At 39.9% G+C, this 20,424-nt stretch overlaps 3 non-coding genes across 3 annotated transcripts; all 3 read left to right on the forward strand.

The window, feature by feature from the left end:
• The first annotated feature begins 4,693 nt into the window (after nucleotides 1-4,693).
• On the forward strand, nucleotides 4,694-4,766 carry TRNAC-ACA (transfer RNA cysteine (anticodon ACA)). Its single transcript has one exon. It is a non-coding gene; the product is annotated as a tRNA-Cys (tRNA).
• A 2,648-nt stretch (nucleotides 4,767-7,414) lies between these two features.
• On the forward strand, nucleotides 7,415-7,487 carry TRNAC-ACA (transfer RNA cysteine (anticodon ACA)). Its single transcript has one exon. It is a non-coding gene; the product is annotated as a tRNA-Cys (tRNA).
• Nucleotides 7,488-7,948: 461 nt separating this feature from the next.
• Nucleotides 7,949-8,021, forward strand: TRNAC-ACA (transfer RNA cysteine (anticodon ACA)). The gene has a single exon. It is a non-coding gene; the product is annotated as a tRNA-Cys (tRNA).
• Nucleotides 8,022-20,424: the final 12,403 nt, after the last annotated feature.

Genomic DNA, 20,424 nt, shown 5'->3' on the forward strand with positions numbered 1-20,424 from the left:
TACACAACACATTTTATCTACGGCTTGTTCTCTTTGTTCTAGATGGCAAAAATCTGGAAATATGTGATTTAGCCTGTTCCGAAAATGTGTTGTGGAAAAAAGTAAAAACTTCACAAGAGTTCTCAATCACATGAAAATATTTCGTTATTACCTGGTTTCCATTTGATTTGCCTCACATGATTTCCGGATTCCATGAAAATATTTCCCCTCTATCTGGTTCCGACTTGCTTTGCAATACATGAAAGGAACTTATGGCAATCGGATCGTTGTGTAAGTTTTGAGGTGATCCAGAAATGTGATGCATAAGCAACAATACTCATTGCATCTGGGCCAGTGGTGCAATGGACAATGCGTCTGACTACGAATCAGAAGAATGTAGGTTCGACTCCTACCTGGCTAGTACATGTTGCCGTGATCGTATAGTGGTTAGTACTCTGCGTTGTGGCCGCAGCAACCCCAGTCCGGGTCACGGCAGTATATTTATTTTTAATGATATTTACCCAAGGTTTAAGAATATTCATGGATTTTCAGGAAATACACAACACATTTTATCTACGGCTTGTTCTCTTTGTTCTAGATGGCAAAAATCTGGAAATATGTGATTTAGCCTGTTCCGAAAATGTGTTGTGGAAAAAAGTAAAAACTTCACAAGAGTTCTCAATCACATGAAAATATTTCGTTATTACCTGGTTTCCATTTGATTTGCCTCACATGATTTCCGGATTCCATGAAAATATTTCCCCTCTATCTGGTTCCGACTTGCTTTGCAATACATGAAAGGAACTTATGGCAATCGGATCGTTGTGTAAGTTTTGAGGTGATCCAGAAATGTGATGCATAAGCAACAATACTCGTTGCATCTGGGCCAGTGGTGCAATGGACAACGCGTCTGACTACGAATCAGAAGATTGTAGGTTCGACTCCTACCTGGCTAGTACATGTTGCCGTGATCGTATAGTGGTTAGTACTCTGCGTTGTGGCCGCAGCAACCCCGTTCCGAATCCCGGTCACGGCAGTAACCCTTTGCTTACTTATTTTTAATGATATTTACCCAAGGTTTAAGAATATTCATGGATTTTCAGGAAATACACAACACATTTTATCTACGGCTTGTTCTCTTTGTTCTAGATGGCAAAAATCTGGAAATATGTGATTTAGCCTGTTCCGAAAATGTGTTGTGGAAAAAAGTAAAAACTTCACAAGAGTTCTCAATCACATGAAAATATTTAGTTATTAGCTGGTTTCCATTTGATTTGCCTCACATGATTTCCGGATTCCATGAAAATATTTTCCCTCTATCTGGTTCCGACTTGCTTTGCAATACATGAAAGGAACTTATGGCAATCGGATCCTTGTGTAAGTTTTGAGGTAATCCAGAAATGTGATGCATAAGCAACAATATTCGTTGCATCTGGGCCAGTGGTGCAATGGACAACGCGTCTGACTACGAGTCAGAAGATTGTAGGTTCGACTCCTACCTGGCTCGTACATGTTGCCTTGATCGTATAGTGGTTAGTACTCTGCGTTGTGGCCGCAGCAACCCCGGTCCGAATCAGGGTCACGGCAGTAACCCTTTGCTTACTTATTTTTAATGATATTTACCCAAGGTTTAAGAATATTCATGGATTTTCAGGAAATACACAACACATTTTATCTACGGCTTGTTCTCTTTGTTCTAGATGGCAAAAATCTGGAAATATGTGATTTAGCCTGTTCCGAAAATGTGTTGTGGAAAAAAGTAAAAACTTCACAAGAGTTCTCAATCACATGAAAATATTTCGTTATTAGCTGGTTTCCATTTGATTTGCCTCACATGATTTCCGGATTCCATGAAAATATTTTCCCTCTATCTGGTTCCGACTTGCTTTGCAATACATGAAAGGAACATATGGCAATCGGATCCTTGTGTAAGTTTTGAGGTGATCCAGAAATGTGATGCATTAGCAACAATACTCGTTGCATCTGGGCCAGTGGCGCAATGGACAACGCGTCGGACTACGAATCAGAAGATTGTAGGTTCGACTTCTCTCTGGTTCGTACATGTTGCCGTGATCGTATAGTGGTTAGTACTCTGCGTTGTGGCCGCAGCAACCCCGTTCCGAATCCGGGTCACGGCAGTAACCCTTTGCTTACTTATTTTTAATGATATTTACCCAAGGTTTAAGAATATTCATGGATTTTCAGGAAATACACAACACATTTTATCTACGGCTTGTTCTCTTTGTTCTAGATGGCAAAAATCTGGAAATATGTGATTTAGCCTGTTCCGAAAATGTGTTGTGGAAAAAAGTAAAAACTTCACAAGAGTTCTCAATCACATGAAAATATTTCGTTATTAGCTGGTTTCCATTTGATTTGCCTCACATGATTTCCGGATTCCATGAAAATGTTTCCCCTCTATCTGGTTCCGACTTGCTTTGCAATACATGAAAGGAACTTATGGCAATCGGATCCTTGTGTAAGTTTTGAGGTGATCCAGAAATGTGATGCATAAGCAACAATACTCGTTGCATCTGGGCCAGTGGTGCAATGGACAACACGTCTGACTACGAATCAGAAGATTGTAGGTTTGACTCCTACCTGGCTCGTACATGTTGCCGTGATCGTATAGTGGTTAGTACTCTGCGTTGTGGCCGCAGCAACCCTTGTCCGAATCCGGGTCACGGCAGTATATTTATTTTTAATGATATTTACCCAAGGTTTAAGAATATTCATGGATTTTCAGGAAATACACAACACATTTTATCTACGGCTTGTTCTCTTTGTTCTAGATGGCAAAAATCTGGAAATATGTGATTTAGCCTGTTCCGAAAATGTGTTGTGGAAAAAAGTAAAAACTTCACAAGAGTTCTCAATCACATGAAAATATTTCGTTATTAGCTGGTTTCCATTTGATTTGCCTCACATGATTTCCGGATTCCATGAAAATATTTTCCCTCTATCTGGTTCCGACTTGCTTTGCAATACATGAAAGGAACATATGGCAATCGGATCCTTGTGTAAGTTTTGAGGTGATCCAGAAATGTGATGCATTAGCAACAATACTCGTTGCATCTGGGCCAGTGGCGCAATGGACAACGCGTCGGACTACGAATCAGAAGATTGTAGGTTCGACTTCTCTCTGGTTCGTACATGTTGCCGTGATCGTATAGTGGTTAGTACTCTGCGTTGTGGCCGCAGCAACCCCGTTCCGAATCCGGGTCACGGCAGTAACCCTTTGCTTACTTATTTTTAATGATATTTACCCAAGGTTTAAGAATATTCATGGATTTTCAGGAAATACACAACACATTTTATCTACGGCTTGTTCTCTTTGTTCTAGATGGCAAAAATCTGGAAATATGTGATTTAGCCTGTTCCGAAAATGTGTTGTGGAAAAAAGTAAAAACTTCACAAGAGTTCTCAATCACATGAAAATATTTCGTTATTAGCTGGTTTCCATTTGATTTGCCTCACATGATTTCCGGATTCCATGAAAATGTTTCCCCTCTATCTGGTTCCGACTTGCTTTGCAATACATGAAAGGAACTTATGGCAATCGGATCCTTGTGTAAGTTTTGAGGTGATCCAGAAATGTGATGCATAAGCAACAATACTCGTTGCATCTGGGCCAGTGGTGCAATGGACAACGCGTCTGACTACGAATCAGAAGATTGTAGGTTTGACTCCTACCTGGCTCGTACATGTTGCCGTGATCGTATAGTGGTTAGTACTCTGCGTTGTGGCCGCAGCAACCCTTGTCCGAATCCGGGTCACGGCAGTATATTTATTTTTAATGATATTTACCCAAGGTTTAAGAATATTCATGGATTTTCAGGAAATACACAACACATTTTATCTACGGCTTGTTCTCTTTGTTCTAGATGGCAAAAATCTGGAAATATGTGATTTAGCCTGTTCCGAAAATGTGTTGTGGAAAAAAGTAAAAACTTCACAAGAGTTCTCAATCACATGAAGATATTTCGTTATTACCTGGTTTCTATTTGATTTGCCTCACATGATTTCCGGATTCCATGAAAATATTTCCCCTCTATCTGGTTCCGACTTGCTTTGCAATACATGAAAGGAACTTATGGCAATCGGATCGTTGTGTAAGTTTTGAGGTGATCCAGAAATGTGATGCATAAGCAACAATACTCATTGCATCTGGGCCAGTGGTGCAATGGACAACACGTCTGACTACGAATCAGAAGATTGTAGGTTCGACTCCTACCTGGCTTGTACATGTTGCCGTGATTGTATAGTGGTTAGTACTCTGCGTTGTGGCCGCAGCAACCCCGGTCCGGGTCACGGCAGTAACCCTTTGCTTACTTATTTTTAATGATATTTACCCAAGGTTTAAGAATATTCATGGATTTTCAGGAAATACACAACACATTTTATCTACGGCTTGTTCTCTTTGTTCTAGATGGCAAAAATCTGGAAATATGTGATATAGCCTGTTCCGAAAATGTGTTGTGGAAAAAAGTAAAAACTTCACAAGAGTTCTCAATCACATGAAAATATTTCGTTATTAGCTGGTTTCCATTTGATTTGCCTCACATGATTTCCGGATTCCATGAAAATATTTCCCCTCTATCAGGTTCCGACTTGCTTTGCAATACATGAAAGGAACTTATGGCAATCGGATCCTTGTGTAAGTTTTGAGGTGATCCAGAAATGTGATGCATAAGCAACAATTCTCGTTGCATCTGGGCCAGTGGCGCAATGGACAACGTGTCTGACTACAAATCAGAAGATTGTAGGTTCGACTCCTACATGGCTCGTACATGTTGCCGTGATCGTATAGTGGTTAGTACTCTGCGTTGTGGCCGCAGCAACCCCGGTCCGGGTCACGGCAGTGACTTATTTTTAATGATACTTACCCAAGGTTTAAGAATATTCATGGATTTTCAGGAAATACACAACACATTTTATCTACGGCTTGATCTCTTTGTTCTAGATGGCAAAAATCTGGAAATATGTGATTTAGCCTGTTCCGAAAATGTGTTGTGGAAAAAAGTAAAAACTTCACAAGAGTTCTCAATCACATGAAAATATTTCGTTATTAGCTGGTTTCCATTTGATTTGCCTCACATGATTTCCGGATTCCATGAAAATATTTCCCCTCTATCAGGTTCCGACTTGCTTTGCAATACATGAAAGGAACTTATGGCAATCGGATCCTTGTGTAAGTTTTGAGGTGATCCAGAAATGTGATGCATAAGCAACAATTCTCGTTGCATCTGGGCCAGTGGTGCAATGGACAACGTGTCTGACTACAAATCAGAAGATTGTAGGTTCGACTCCTACATGGCTCGTACATGTTGCCGTGATCGTATAGTGGTTAGTACTCTGCGTTGTGGCCGCAGCAACCCCGGTCCGGGTCACGGCAGTGACTTATTTTTAATGATACTTACCCAAGGTTTAAGAATATTCATGGATTTTCAGGAAATACACAACACATTTTATCTACGGCTTGATCTCTTTGTTCTAGATGGCAAAAATCTGGAAATATGTGATTTAGCCTGTTCCGAAAATGTGTTGTGGAAAAAAGTAAAAACTTCACAAGAGTTCTCAATCACATGAAAATATTTCGTTATTAGCTGGTTTCCATTTGATTTGCCTCACATGATTTCCGGATTCCATGAAAATATTTCCCCTCTATCTGGTTCCGACTTGCTTTGCAATACATGAAAGGAACTTATGGCAATCGGATCCTTGTGTAAGTTTTGAGGTGATCCAGAAATGTGATGCATAAGCAACAATACTCGTTGCATCTGGGCCAGTGGCGCAATGGACAACGCGTCTGACTACGAATCAGAAGATTGTAGGTTAGACTCCTACCTGGCTCGTACATGTTGCCGTGATCGTATAGTGGTTAGTACTCTGCGTTGTGGCTACAGCAACCCCGGTCCGAATCCGGGTCATGGCAGTAACTCTTTGCTTACTTCTTTTTAATGATATTTACCCAAGGTTTAAGAATATTCATGGATTTTCAGGAAATACACAACACATTTCATCTACGGCTTGTTCTCTTTGTTCTAGATGGCAAAAATCTGGAAATATGTGATTTAGCCTGTTCCGAAAATGTGTTGTGGAAAAAAGTAAAAACTTCACAAGAGTTCTCAATCACATGAAACTATTTCGTTATTAGCTGGTTTCCATTTGATTTGCCTCACATGATTTCCGGATTCCATGAAAATATTTCCCCTCTATCTGGTTCCGACTTGATTTGCAATACATGAAAGGAACTTATGGCAATCGGATCATTGTGTAGGTTTTGAGGTGATGCAGAAATGTGATGCATAAGCAACAATACTCGTTGCATCTGGGATAGTGGCGCAATGGGCAACACGTCTTACTACGAATCAGAAGATTGTAGGTTAGACTACTACCTGGCTCGTACATGTTGCCGTGATCGTATAGTGGTTAGTACTCTGCGTTGTGGCTACAGCAACCCCGGTCCGAATCCGGGTCATGGCAGTAACTCTTTGCTTACTTCTTTTTAATGATATTTACCCAAGGTTTAAGAATATTCATGGATTTTCAGGAAATACACAACACATTTCATCTACGGCTTGTTCTCTTTGTTCTAGATGGCAAAAATCTGGAAATATGTGATTTAGCCTGTTCCGAAAATGTGTTGTGGAAAAAAGTAAAAACTTCACAAGAGTTCTCAATCACATGAAACTATTTCGTTATTAGCTGGTTTCCATTTGATTTGCCTCACATGATTTCCGGATTCCATGAAAATATTTCCCCTCTATCTGGTTCCAAATTGATTTGCAATACATGAAAGGAACTTATGGCAATCGGATCATTGTGTAGGTTTTGAGGTGATCCAGAAATGTGATGCATAAGCAACAATACTCATTGCATCTGGGCCATTGGCGTAATGGACAACGCGTCTGACTACGAATCAGAAGATTGTAGGTTCGACTCCTACCTGGCTCGTACATGTTGCCGTGATCGTATAGTGGTTAGTACTCTGCGTTGTGGCTGCAGCAACCCCGGTCCGAATCCGGGTCACGACAGTAACTCTTTGCTTACTTCTTTTTAATGATATTTACCCAAGGTTTAAGAATATTCATGGATTTTCAGGAAATACACAACACATTTTATCTACGGCTTGTTCTCTTTGTTCTAGATGGCAAAAATCTGGAAATATGTGATATAGCCTGTTCCGAAAATGTGTTGTGGAAAAAAGTAAAAACTTCACAAGAGTTCTCAATCACATGAAAATATTTCGTTATTAGCTGGTTTCCATTTGATTTGCCTCACATGATTTCCGGATTCCATGAAAATATTTCCCCTCTATCAGGTTCCGACTTGCTTTGCAATACATGAAAGGAACTTATGGCAATCGGATCCTTGTGTAAGTTTTGAGGTGATCCAGAAATGTGATGCATAAGCAACAATTCTCGTTGCATCTGGGCCAGTGGCGCAATGGACAACGTGTCTGACTACAAATCAGAAGATTGTAGGTTCGACTCCTACATGGCTCGTACATGTTGCCGTGATCGTATAGTGGTTAGTACTCTGCGTTGTGGCCGCAGCAACCCCGGTCCGGGTCACGGCAGTGACTTATTTTTAATGATACTTACCCAAGGTTTAAGAATATTCATGGATTTTCAGGAAATACACAACACATTTTATCTACGGCTTGATCTCTTTGTTCTAGATGGCAAAAATCTGGAAATATGTGATTTAGCCTGTTCCGAAAATGTGTTGTGGAAAAAAGTAAAAACTTCACAAGAGTTCTCAATCACATGAAAATATTTCGTTATTAGCTGGTTTCCATTTGATTTGCCTCACATGATTTCCGGATTCCATGAAAATATTTCCCCTCTATCAGGTTCCGACTTGCTTTGCAATACATGAAAGGAACTTATGGCAATCGGATCCTTGTGTAAGTTTTGAGGTGATCCAGAAATGTGATGCATAAGCAACAATTCTCGTTGCATCTGGGCCAGTGGCGCAATGGACAACGTGTCTGACTACAAATCAGAAGATTGTAGGTTCGACTCCTACATGGCTCGTACATGTTGCCGTGATCGTATAGTGGTTAGTACTCTGCGTTGTGGCCGCAGCAACCCCGGTCCGGGTCACGGCAGTGACTTATTTTTAATGATACTTACCCAAGGTTTAAGAATATTCATGGATTTTCAGGAAATACACAACACATTTTATCTACGGCTTGATCTCTTTGTTCTAGATGGCAAAAATCTGGAAATATGTGATTTAGCCTGTTCCGAAAATGTGTTGTGGAAAAAAGTAAAAACTTCACAAGAGTTCTCAATCACATGAAAATATTTCGTTATTAGCTGGTTTCCATTTGATTTGCCTCACATGATTTCCGGATTCCATGAAAATATTTCCCCTCTATCTGGTTCCGACTTGATTTGCAATACATGAAAGGAACTTATGGCAATCGGATCCTTGTGTAGGTTTTGAGGTGATCCAGAAATGTGAGGCATAAGCAACAATATTCGTTGCATCTGGGCCAGTGGTGCAATGGACAACGCATCTGACTACGAATCAGAAGATTGTAGGTCCGACTCCTACCTGGCTTGTACATGTTGCCGTGATCGTATAGTGGTTAGTACTCTGCGTTGTGGTCGCAGAAACCCCGGTCCGAATCTGGGTCACGGCAGTAACTCTTTGCTTACTTCTTTTTAATGATATTTACCCAAGGTTTAAGAATATTCATGGATTTTCAGGAAATACACAACACATTTCATCTACGGCTTGTTCTCTTTGTTCTAGATGGCAAAAATCTGTAAATATGTGATTTAGCCTGTTCCGAAAATGTGTTGTGGAAAAAAGTAAAAACTTCACAAGAGTTCTCAATCACATGAAAATATTTCGTTATTAGCTGGTTTCCATTTGATTTGCCTCACATGATTTCCGGATTCCATGAAAATATTTCCCCTCTATCTGGTTCCGACTTGATTTGCAATACATGAAAGGAACTTATGGCAATCGGATCCTTGTGTAGGTTTTGAGGTGATCCAGAAATGTGAGGCATAAGCAACAATATTCGTTGCATCTGGGCCAGTGGTGCAATGGACAACGCGTCTGACTACGAATCAGAAGATTGTAGGTTCGGCTCGTACATGTTGCCGTGATTGTATAGTGGTTAGTACTCTGCGTTGTGGCCGCAGCAACCCCGGTCCGGGTCACGGCAGTAACTCTTTGCTTACTTCTTTTTAATGATATTTACCCAAGGTTTAAGAATATTCATGGATTTTCAGGAAATACACAACACATTTCATCTACGGCTTGTTCTCTTTGTTCTAGATGGCAAAAATCTGGAAATATGTGATTTAGCCTGTTCCGAAAATGTGCTGTGGAAAAAAGTAAAAACTTCACAAGAGTTCTCAATCACATGAAAATATTTCGTTATTAGCTGGTTTCCATTTGATTTGCCTCACATGATTTCCGGATTCAATGAAAATATTTCCCCTCTATCTGGTTCCGACTTGATTTGCAATACATGAAAGGAACTTATGGCAATTGGATCCTTGTGTAGGTTTTGAGGTGATCCAGAAATGTGAGGCATAAGCAACATTACTCATTGCATCTGGGCCAGTTCCGAAAATGTGTTGTGGAAAAAAGTAAAAACTTCACAAGAGTTCTCAATCACATGAAACTATTTCGTTATTAGCTGAATAATACCCCCATACTGTTACTGAATAATACCTCTATACGGTTACTGAATAATACCCCCATACTGTTACTGAATAATACCTCCATACTGTTACTGAATAATACCTCCATACTGTTACTGAATAATACCCCCATACTGTTACTGAATAATACCCCCATACTGTTACTGAATAATACCCCCATACTGTTACTGAATAATACCCCCATACTGCTACTGAATAATACCTCCATACTGTTACTGAATAATACCCCCATACTGCTACTGAATAATACCCCCATACTGTTACTGAATAATACCCCCATACTGTTATCGAATAATACCCCCATACATTTACTGAATAATACCTCCATACTGTTACTGAATAATACCCCCATACTGTTACTGAATAATATCCCCATACTGTTACTGAATAATACCTTTATACCGATACTGAATAATACCCCCATACTGCTACTGAATAATACCTCCATACTGTTACTGAATAATACCCCATACTGTTACTGAATAATACCCCCATACAGTTACTGAATAGTACCCCCATACTGTTACTGAATAATACCTCCTTACTGTTACTGAATAATATCCCCATACAGTTACTGAATAATATCCCCATACTGTTACTGAATAATATCCCCATACTGTTACTGAATAATACACCCATACTGTTACTGAATAATACCTCCATACTGTTACTGAATAATATCCCCATACTGTTACTGAATAATATCCCCATACTGTTACTGAATAATATCCCCATACTGTTACTGAATAATACACCCATACTGTTACTGAATAATACCTCCATACTGTTACTGAATAATACCTCCATACTGTTACTGAATAATATCCCCATACTGTTACTGAATAATATCCACATACTGTTACTGAATAATACCTCCATACTGTTACTGAATAATACCCCCATACTGTTACTGAATAATACCTCCATACGGTTACTGAATAATACCCCCATACTGTTACTGAATAATACCTCCATACTGTTACTGAATAATACCTCCATACTGTTACTGAATAATATCCCCATACAGTTACTGAATAATATCCCCATACAGTTACTGAATAATACCCCCATACTGTTACTGAATAATACCCCCATACTGTTACTGAATAATACCCCCATACTGTTACTGAATAATACCCCCATACGGTTACTGAATAATACCCCCATACTGTTACTGAATAATACCCCCATACTGTTACTGAATAATACCCCCATACTGTTACTGAATAATACCCCATACTGTTACTGAATAATACATTTATACTGTTACTGAATAATATCCCCATACTGTTACTGAATAATACCTCCATACTGTTACTGAATAATACCCCCATACTGTTACTGAATAATACCTCCATACTGTTACTGAATAATACATTTATACTGTTACTGAATAATACCCCCATACTGTTACTGAATAATACCTCCATACGGTTACTGAATAAAAACTACCAAACCATGATCACATATTACTACAACATAGTGTCAGAAAAAACCCACCATACTGTTCGTGAATAAATCACACTATATATAGACCAATATTACCACCATATAGTGACCTTATAGAGGTAGATGCCAGTTATACACAAGATATCTGCAGACCATATAAGTGATTACAGTATAGTTATATCGAGTGACTATTGTGGCAAATGTAAGTTTTTACAATTTTTATACTGCTTTTTTTTTGGTAGGTTCCGCTGGAGCGTTTGTACTACGTCGTAGATTCATTGGACTACTCCGATGATCTACTTTTTAAAAAAAAAAAAAAATGGTGAAAGAGGGTTGCAAGGGGGAGTTTAGATTTCAATAAAAGTTTTTCTTATGTCTTTTTTTAATACTTTATTATGGCCTTGGTAATGGCTGTTTTCTGATTGAGAGCGTCCATTACTAAGAAGGGGCTTCATGTTAGTCAGTAAAAAGGCTATCACTAACCCCTATTATTACCCTGGTTCTCACTGCCGCGAGAGGAGTACGATCCAGTACCCGACCATCTGAAGCGACGGTAAGGCAGCAGGGCGGCCACAGGCTGGTTTTACCAGGCTGAGAAAGGATAAAAAAACGTGGCCCTTCCCACCCTGGTGATGCTAGGCTGCAGCTGCTGTATTTTATCTGGCTGGTTGTGAAAAATAGCGGGAACCCCACGTCTTTTTAAAAAAATAAATAGAAAAAAAATTACGTGAGATCCCCTCCATTTTTCATAACCAGCCAGATACAATAAAGCAGCAGCAGCCTAGCATTACCAGGGTGGGAAGGGCCATGGTTTTTGGCCATTCCGAGCCTGATAGTACCAGCCTGCGGCCACCCCAGTACCCGCCCTTCTCTTCATACGGTCGGGTGCTGGATCGTACCCAGCTCTTCCCAGTACTCCTCGGGGCGGTGGGTACCGGGGTAATAATAGGGGTTAGTGCTAGCCTTATTACTGGCTAACACTAAGCCCCTTCTTAGTAATGGACGCTCTCAATCAGACAACAGCCATTACTAAGGCGGTAATGAAGTATTAAAAAACAGAGACAAAAAGAAATTTATTTTATTGAAATGACAGCTCTTCCACAGAATCCACTTTAACCATTTTATTAAAAAAATAAAAATAAAGCTTAAATCAGCGAAGTAGTCCAACGAATCTACGACGTAGTCCAAATGGTCCAGCAGAACCTGCAAAACAAAAATGAGCAGTATGAAAAATAAAAATAAAGTTGGCTGTCCCCACAGACGTACAAACATATGAATAAATAGCTACCTTTGGAAACATATTAAAATAATTAGAAAAATTAGGCCCATAAAATAAAACCTATCAAATAAAAAATTATAACACCTTTCTTTTAAAGAGAACCTTTCACCTCCCCATACATGTGCAGCTGAGTGCAGCATGTAATGGGGAGGGCTGCACAAACTCTGGGGCACTTTACATTTTTTTCCTAGCCTCCTTCGTTATTTAGATATCAGTGCTGTAATATTTGGCGCCCGATATTTAAATAACCCCATGAACTGTCAATGGGGAGGTAATTGGCAAGGGGGCGTGTAACATCGCCATGACACTGTCCAATCAGCTACGGTCAGCGTTACAGCAAGAGCTGGAGAGAGCGCGTGCGCGCAACTCCGCCACCACTAAGGAACACAAGAGGAGAAGAAGAGTGTGAATTCTTCTTCTTCTGTTCCATGGCATCAGAGCTGTGCGCGCACACACGCTCTCACTCTTTAGCTCTCGGCAGACAAGGACGATAAGACTGATCTCTCACCTGAGATCACAGACTTGTACGAGCCTGCCGAGAGCTGAAGAGTGAGAGCGTGCGCGCGCACATGATCTCCTCTCTCCAGCTCTTGCTGTTGACATTGTCCGTAGCGGATTGGGCAGTGTCACAGCGATGTTACACGCCCCCTTGCATATTACCGCCCCATTGGCAGTTCATGGGGTTATTTAAATATCGGGCGCCAAAATATTACAGCACAGATATCTAAGTAAGGAAAGAGGGTAGGAAAAAATATATAAAGTGCCCCAGAGTTTGTGCAGCCCTCCCCATTACATGCTGCACTCAAATGCAAATCTGTGGGCAGGTGAAAGATTCTCTTTAAAGTGTAACAACTTTTTAAAAAACTTTTGACATGTCAGAAGTTTTGATCAGTGGGGTCCAAACACAAAGATTAAGCCATGCACGTGTAAGTACACATGGCTGGTACAGTGAAACTGCGAATGGCTCATTAAAGTTCGCTTCAATTCTGTTTGGCTTTCCTTGGAGCAGTGTACGGGCTCAATAGAAAGTCTATGAGTCCGTACACCGCTCACTCGGCTGAAAGTCGATCATAAATTAAGCGGCACAGCGCTCACCCGAGCACTTCTGCTGCTTCGTTTTAGCGATCGGTGGGGGCCTCAGTGCTCGGTCCCCCACCGATGAAAACTTCAGACATGTCACTATGATATATAAAAGATATCTATTAATGCGATTGGTGCAACTTTTAATTACTTTTTATTGAAAATGATTTGTACTTTTTGAGATACAGCTGCTTTGTATCCTGTATACAGAGCAGCTGTATATAGCGCTGAGACCAGAATCCATTAGGTCGCCTATTACCGATCACATCTAAGTTATGAACTTAGATGTGATCAGTAACAGCTCGATCCTGCATGACCCGCTGACCTGACGGATACAGGATACAGCGCTATATACATTATATAATATATTTATTTTAATTAGCGGGGGCAGGATTATGGGGAAGGATTAGGGCCTGTTCACATCAGCATTGGCTTTCCTTTCTGGGGTTCCGTGGGAGGTTTCCGTCGGGTGAACCCCGCAACGGAAAGTCAAACTGAAACCACAGCTTCCGTTTCAGTCACCATTGAAATCAATGGTGACCGAAACATTGCTAATGGTTTCTGTTCGTCACCATTCCGGCAGGTTTCCGTTTTTGTGACGGAATCAATAGCGCAGTCGACTGCGCTAATGGTGACAGAAACGGAACTGTGGTTTCAGTTTGACTTTCCGTTGCGGGGTTACCTCCGACGGAACCCCAGAACGGAAAGCCAACGCTGATGTGAACAGGCCCTAAGGCTTCTTTCACACTAGCATTAATATACGTTTACCTCTCTTCCGTCATAGGAAGAGAGGATCGATACGTTAAACGGAAAGCAACGGTTCCATTAGAATTACCATTGCTTTCAATGGTAATTCTTTTGTATCAGTTGCTTTCCGTTTGTCTCCGTTCGCTAAGTTTCCGTTTTTTTTAAATGAAACAAAAGTGCAGTCTGCAGAACTTTTATTTCCGTTCAAAAGAACGGAAACCTAGCGAACGGAGACAAACGGAAAGCAACTGATACAAAAGAATTACCATTGAAAGCAATGGTAATTCTAATGGAACCGTTGCTTTCCGTTTAACGTATCGATCCTCTCTTCCTCTGACGGAAGAGAGGTAAACGTATATTAATGCTAGTGTGAACAAAGCCCAAAACAAGATATTAATATAAAAAATAAAAAAAAAACCCAGCTAGAATTTGAACCAGCAACCTTCCATGCGTAAGGCAGACAAGCTAACCACTACACTATAGCAGCTGTCATAGTCAATGTGTCTGAAACTGTAGTAGTTGAGGGTTTATTCAATGACAGGCACTATCAGTCTATCCTGTCTCTCTGCTGCGTGTGGGTGGTGACTGGTCAGAGACTCAGTCAGACTGGCTGCCGCAGCTGCTGCATGCAGTGTGCACTGGGAGTGACTGTGAGACTCACCGGTCACTGCCCTGATTGTAGCTTTCCCACGCTAATTAAGCACAGGAAAGCTACAAAGCCAAGAGTATTACTGCAAGTGGGGGGGGGAGTCTGGGTGTTTTACTGACAGCAGAGGGCTCTATAGGGGGGAATTATCCCCCCACCATAGAGCCCTGACTAGTTACTATACTGAAAGGTTAGGGGGGTCTGAGCATCTGACTGACTGCTCTAAAGGGGGGGGGCAGAATCCCCCCCCCCTATAGAGCTCTCTGCAGTAAGTCAGACAGACGCTCAGACCCTCCCCCACCCACACTAATCCTTCCATTATAGTGATGTGAGGGCTCTATGGGGTGGATTATTCCAGCCCCATAGAGCCCTCTGCTGTCGGTAAAATGCCCAGACTCCCCCTTGCAGTATACTCACGTCACGGGTCCCGGTCCCAGCAAGGCAGGAACTTACCTCGTGCTGCTCGTGCTGCTCGTCGCTCCTCGCTCCTCCTGGAGACTTGCTCCTCTCTGGCTGCATGTGATGTGTACAGCGTCAGAGAGGAGGAGGAGTGTTACAGACGTTCGGCACGTCTGCTATGTGCGTCTGCATGGCCCCTCCCCCCGGTCCAGTCCGTCCTGGGCTGAAAATGCCCCCCCCCCCCCGTTTGGGTAGGTGGTGCGGCCTGAGGCCGTCGGCTCACCTGGCCTCATGGCAGATGCGGCACTGGTAATACCACACAAAATAGTCAGTAGTTAACATTTCCCATATGTGTACTTTAGGTTTGCATCATTTTTTGAACGTGCTTTTATTTTTCTAGGACGTAACAAGGCTTAGAACTTTAGCAGCAATTTCTCACATTTTCAAGAAAATTTCAAAAGGCTATTTTTACAGGTACCAGTTTAGATATGAGAAGTGGTTTTGAGGGCCTTATATACTAGAATCCCCCAATAAATCACCCCATTTTAAAAATGCACCCCTCAAAGTATTCAAAACAGCATTCATAAAGTTTCTTAACCCTTAAGGCGTTTCACAGGAAATTAAGCAAAGTAGAGGGGAAATTTACAAATTTCATTTTTCTTTGCCGAAATTCATTTGTAATAAAAAAAATTCTGTATCACAGAATGTTTTACCAGAGAAACGCAACTCAATATTTCTTGCCCAGATTCTGAAGTTTTTAGAAATATCCCACATGTGGCTCTAGTGTGCTAATGGACTGAAACACAGTCCTCAGAACGAAAGGATCACCTAGTGGATTTTGGGGTCTGCTTTCTTTTTAGATTATATTTTAGGCACCATGTCAGGTTTGAAGAGGTCTTGTGGTGCCAAAACAGTGGAAACTCCCCAAAAGTGACCCCATTTTGGAAACTACACCACTCAAGGAATTTATCTAGGGTATAGTTAGCATTTTTACCCCACAGGTATTTTGCTATATTTATTGAAGTTAGTCTGTGAAAATGAAAATCTACTTTTTTTCTGAAAAAACATAGAAATTTGTAATATTTACAAGGAATAAACAAGAAAATGCACCCCAACATTTGTAAAGCATCTTCTCCAAATTACGGAAATACCACATATGTTGTACTAAACTGCTGTTTGGACCCACAGCAGGACACAGAAGGGAAGGAGCGCCATTTGGATTTTGGAGCGCAGATTTTGCTGGATTGGTTTTCAGTGCCATGTCGTGTTTACAACACCCTGGTGGGACCAAAACAGTGGAAACCTCCCAAAAGTAACCCCATTTGGGAAACTACACCCCTCAAGGAATTTTTCAAGGGGTATAGTGAGCATTTATACCACGCAGATATTTTGTAGAATTTAGTGGAATTAGGCCGTGAAAATAAATATCAACATTTTTGTCCAATAAAATGTTGCATTTTTTCATTTTCACAAGGGATAAAGAAGAAAAAGTCGCCCTAAATTTGTAACGCAATCTCTCCTGAGTATGACAATACCCCACATGTGGTAATAATTGATTTTTTTAATATAAATTAATTAACCTTTGCAGGACTGATCCTTTTTTGCGTTTCCATTTTAGTTTTTCATTCCCCGTCTTCCAAACGCCTTAATGTCTTATTTTTCCATCAATAGAGCGGTATATTTTTTTATATTTTACTACTTCTACAAAAAAAAACTATTTGTTAATAAAAATAATTGTTTTGTATCAACACATTTTGAGAGCCATAACTTTTTAATTTTTTGGTCGATTGAGCGGTATTAGGGCTTATTTTTGGCGGGACGAGCTGTAGGTTTTATTTGTACCATTTTTTGGTACATACAACATTTTGATCACTTTTTATTACATTTTATTTAGAGCTTTGGTGACCAAAAAACAGTGATTTTGGCGTTTTATATTCTTTATTTCTTACGGCGTTCATTATGCGCTAAAAATTACAGTTTTACTTTATTCTGCGGGTCGATACGATTACGACGATACCATATGTATATCTTTTTTTTATGTTTTGCAGCATTTGCACAATAAAATCACTTGTATATAAAATAATTTATTTTCTGAGACACCATAACTTTTTTTTTTAGCGGGACGGGCTGTAGTTTTTATTGGTACTATTTTGAGGTACATGTGACTTTTTTATCACTTTTTATTCTATATTTTGGGAGGGGTGGTGACCAAAATATAGTGATTCTGGCATTGTTTTTAGTTTGTTTTTTTGCGGCATTCGCCATGTGGTAAAAATAACATTATAGTTTTATAGATTGGGTCGTTATGAACACGTTGATACCAAATTTAAAGTTTTCATTTATTTTCCTATAATAAGAGATTTATTATAGGATAAAAAAATCTTTTATTTTTATACTTTTGTAAAACATTTTTATTAACTTTTTGTTTTACTTTTTACACTTTCTTTTCTTACCTGCAGCTCTGATCGCTGCTAGAATACATTACACTATCTAGGCAGTGTAACGTATTTAAACTGTCAGGCACAATAGAGGAAAGTTGGAACCTCTCTTTGTTCCACAATATGGAATAGGTATGTAGATGCAAATGGAGTCAGGGTTTCCTGGTCAAACAAACTTCGGGTGGTGCTCAGCATGAAAAGAGACAGTCTTGAAATATCATGTGGGTGAGGAAAAATGAAAATGCGGCACTCAACGGTTTGTATTTCTTCTGAACTTTAATATAACATCTTGGCAAACATAGAAAGCGTTACAGCCTGTTTCACGCTAGAGACACCGCTTCTTCTGACCTAAAACGTCATTGCGTTCTTTTAAACTACCGTCAGCTGTAGCTACCATAGCAACGCGTGTAGCAATAGTGAATAGCTTCTGAGACACACCCCTTTATGTTAATTCCTTTCAGGAAAGAAAACACTTCATTTTAGTTCGACTGAAAAGGATTCCACAAATCACACCTGGTCCTGACCTATAGACCGCTGAGAAAAAAACATTTCTATCGCAGCTGCGTCGGACTCAAATAGGTAAGTGAGATTTTAGCGATAAAGAACCTTTTAATACATGTCGGGTGGTGGAACATCGAACCGTATTCAAATATATACGATATTATTAAAATAGGTTGTCCTTGAGTAACCATTTTTTATATATAAAATAAGAATGGTTACGATATAGGAAGCCGTTCATTGTTCCTTTACAGAACGCATGGTCAGATGGTGTACACATAAGAAAAGATAAAATGTAACACATATTAGTTGTGTAACAAATTAAAAACAAAAACTAATAAGCACAAACAAAAGAATCATTATAAAAACACTGCCATGTAATTTTTATCATTTAGACCAGCAGGTTCCATTGCATTGGCACGTATAATCCATCCTGATTCTTTTCTCAATAACATCTTATGTCTATCCCCCCCGTTTTCTGGGATTGGGACATGTTCAATACCTGCAAACCTCAGTAGACTAGAATCTCCACCATGGGCACTATTCATATGTTTAACTCCTTAAGCCCTTAATGACCAGCCTATTTTGGACCTTAATGACCAGGCCATTTTTTAAGTTTTTCCATCGTTGCATTCCAAGAGCTATAACGTTTTTATTTTTGCGTCGACATAGCTGTATAAGGTCTTGTTTTTTGCGGGACAAGTTGTACTTTTCAATAGCACCATTTTGGGGGACATATTATTTATTGATTAACTTTTATTAACTTTTATTTGGGGGGAAATAGAAAAAAACCTGAAATTTCGCCACCATTTGTCTTAAATCTACGCCGTTTACCGTGTGATATAAATAAAACAATAACTTTATTCAGCGGGTTGTTACGATTGCAACAATACCAAATTTGTATAGTTTTTGTATGTTTTACTACTTTTACACAGTAAAAACGCTTTTTTTTCAAAATTATTTGTTTTTGTGTCTCCATATTTGAAGAGCCGTAACGTTTTTATTTTTTCGCCGATACGGTTGTATGAGGGTTTTTTTTTTGCGGGAAGACTTGTAGTTTTTATTGGTACCATTTTGGAGTAGATGCGACTTTTTGATCACTTTTTATCACATTTTTTTAGTCAGTATTCACAGAAAACAGCAATTTTTCCATAGTTTTTTATTAAATTTTTTACGGCGTTCACCGTGCGGGTTAAATAATGTAATAGATTTATAGTCGGGGTCGTTACGGACGCGGCGATACCAAATATGTGTAACTTTTTAACTTTATTTTGTTTTTTTAATAGTAAAGCATTTTGTAAGGGGTAAAGCTGGGTTTTTAATTTTTTTTTCAAATTTTTTTTTCATTAACTTTATTCAACTTTTTTTTCACTTTTTTACTAGTCCCATTAGGGGACTATAATATGCGATTCTGCGATCGCATTTATAATACACTGCAATACTTTTGTATTGCAGTGTATTACTGCCTGTCCGTTTAACACGAACAGGCATCTGCTAGGTCATGCCTGCGGCATGATCTAGCAGGCATTCACTCCAGGCAGACCTGGGGGCCTTTATTAGACCCCCGGCTGCCATTGGAGACACAGACACTCGGCGATCGTATCGCCGGGTGTCGGTGGGGGAGAGAGGGAGCTCCCTCCCTCTCTCCAAAACCACTCAGATGCGGTGCTCGCTATTGTGCACCGCATCTGAGGGGTTAAACGGGTGAGATCGATACTAATATCGATCTCACCCGGCAGAGCAGGAACGCTCCCAGCCCTCAGCTGCCTCTAGCAGCTGAGAGCAGGGAGATTTGACAGCTCCCTGCTCTGTAAACTTATTCTGATGCCGCAACGTAAAAAGTCTATGGCATCGGAATAAGGCCCGTTAGTGACCGACGTAGAAACACGATGGGCCGGTCACTAACGGGTTAATGACCGGGCATGTTTGTACCTTAATGACCAAGCCAGATTTGTCAAATCTGGTATGTCTGACTTTATCAGAGAATAACTCTGTGAAAGTTTTGAATATCCAAGTAATTCTGACATTGTTTTTTCGTCACATGTTGTACTTTATTTTAGTGGTAAAAGTAGTGGTAAATTTTGTAAAAATTACCATTTTCCCCTATTTTTAACTGCAATATGTCACATATGTGCACACATACTGTACAATTTTTTTAATTAAATATATATTTCTATCTCTTTACTCTATTTTGGCAGCACTTTTGAAAAAATA

This window comes from Rhinoderma darwinii, chromosome 3 (genome assembly GCF_050947455.1).
Source record: "Rhinoderma darwinii isolate aRhiDar2 chromosome 3, aRhiDar2.hap1, whole genome shotgun sequence".
Lineage (NCBI taxonomy): Eukaryota > Metazoa > Chordata > Amphibia > Anura > Rhinodermatidae > Rhinoderma > Rhinoderma darwinii.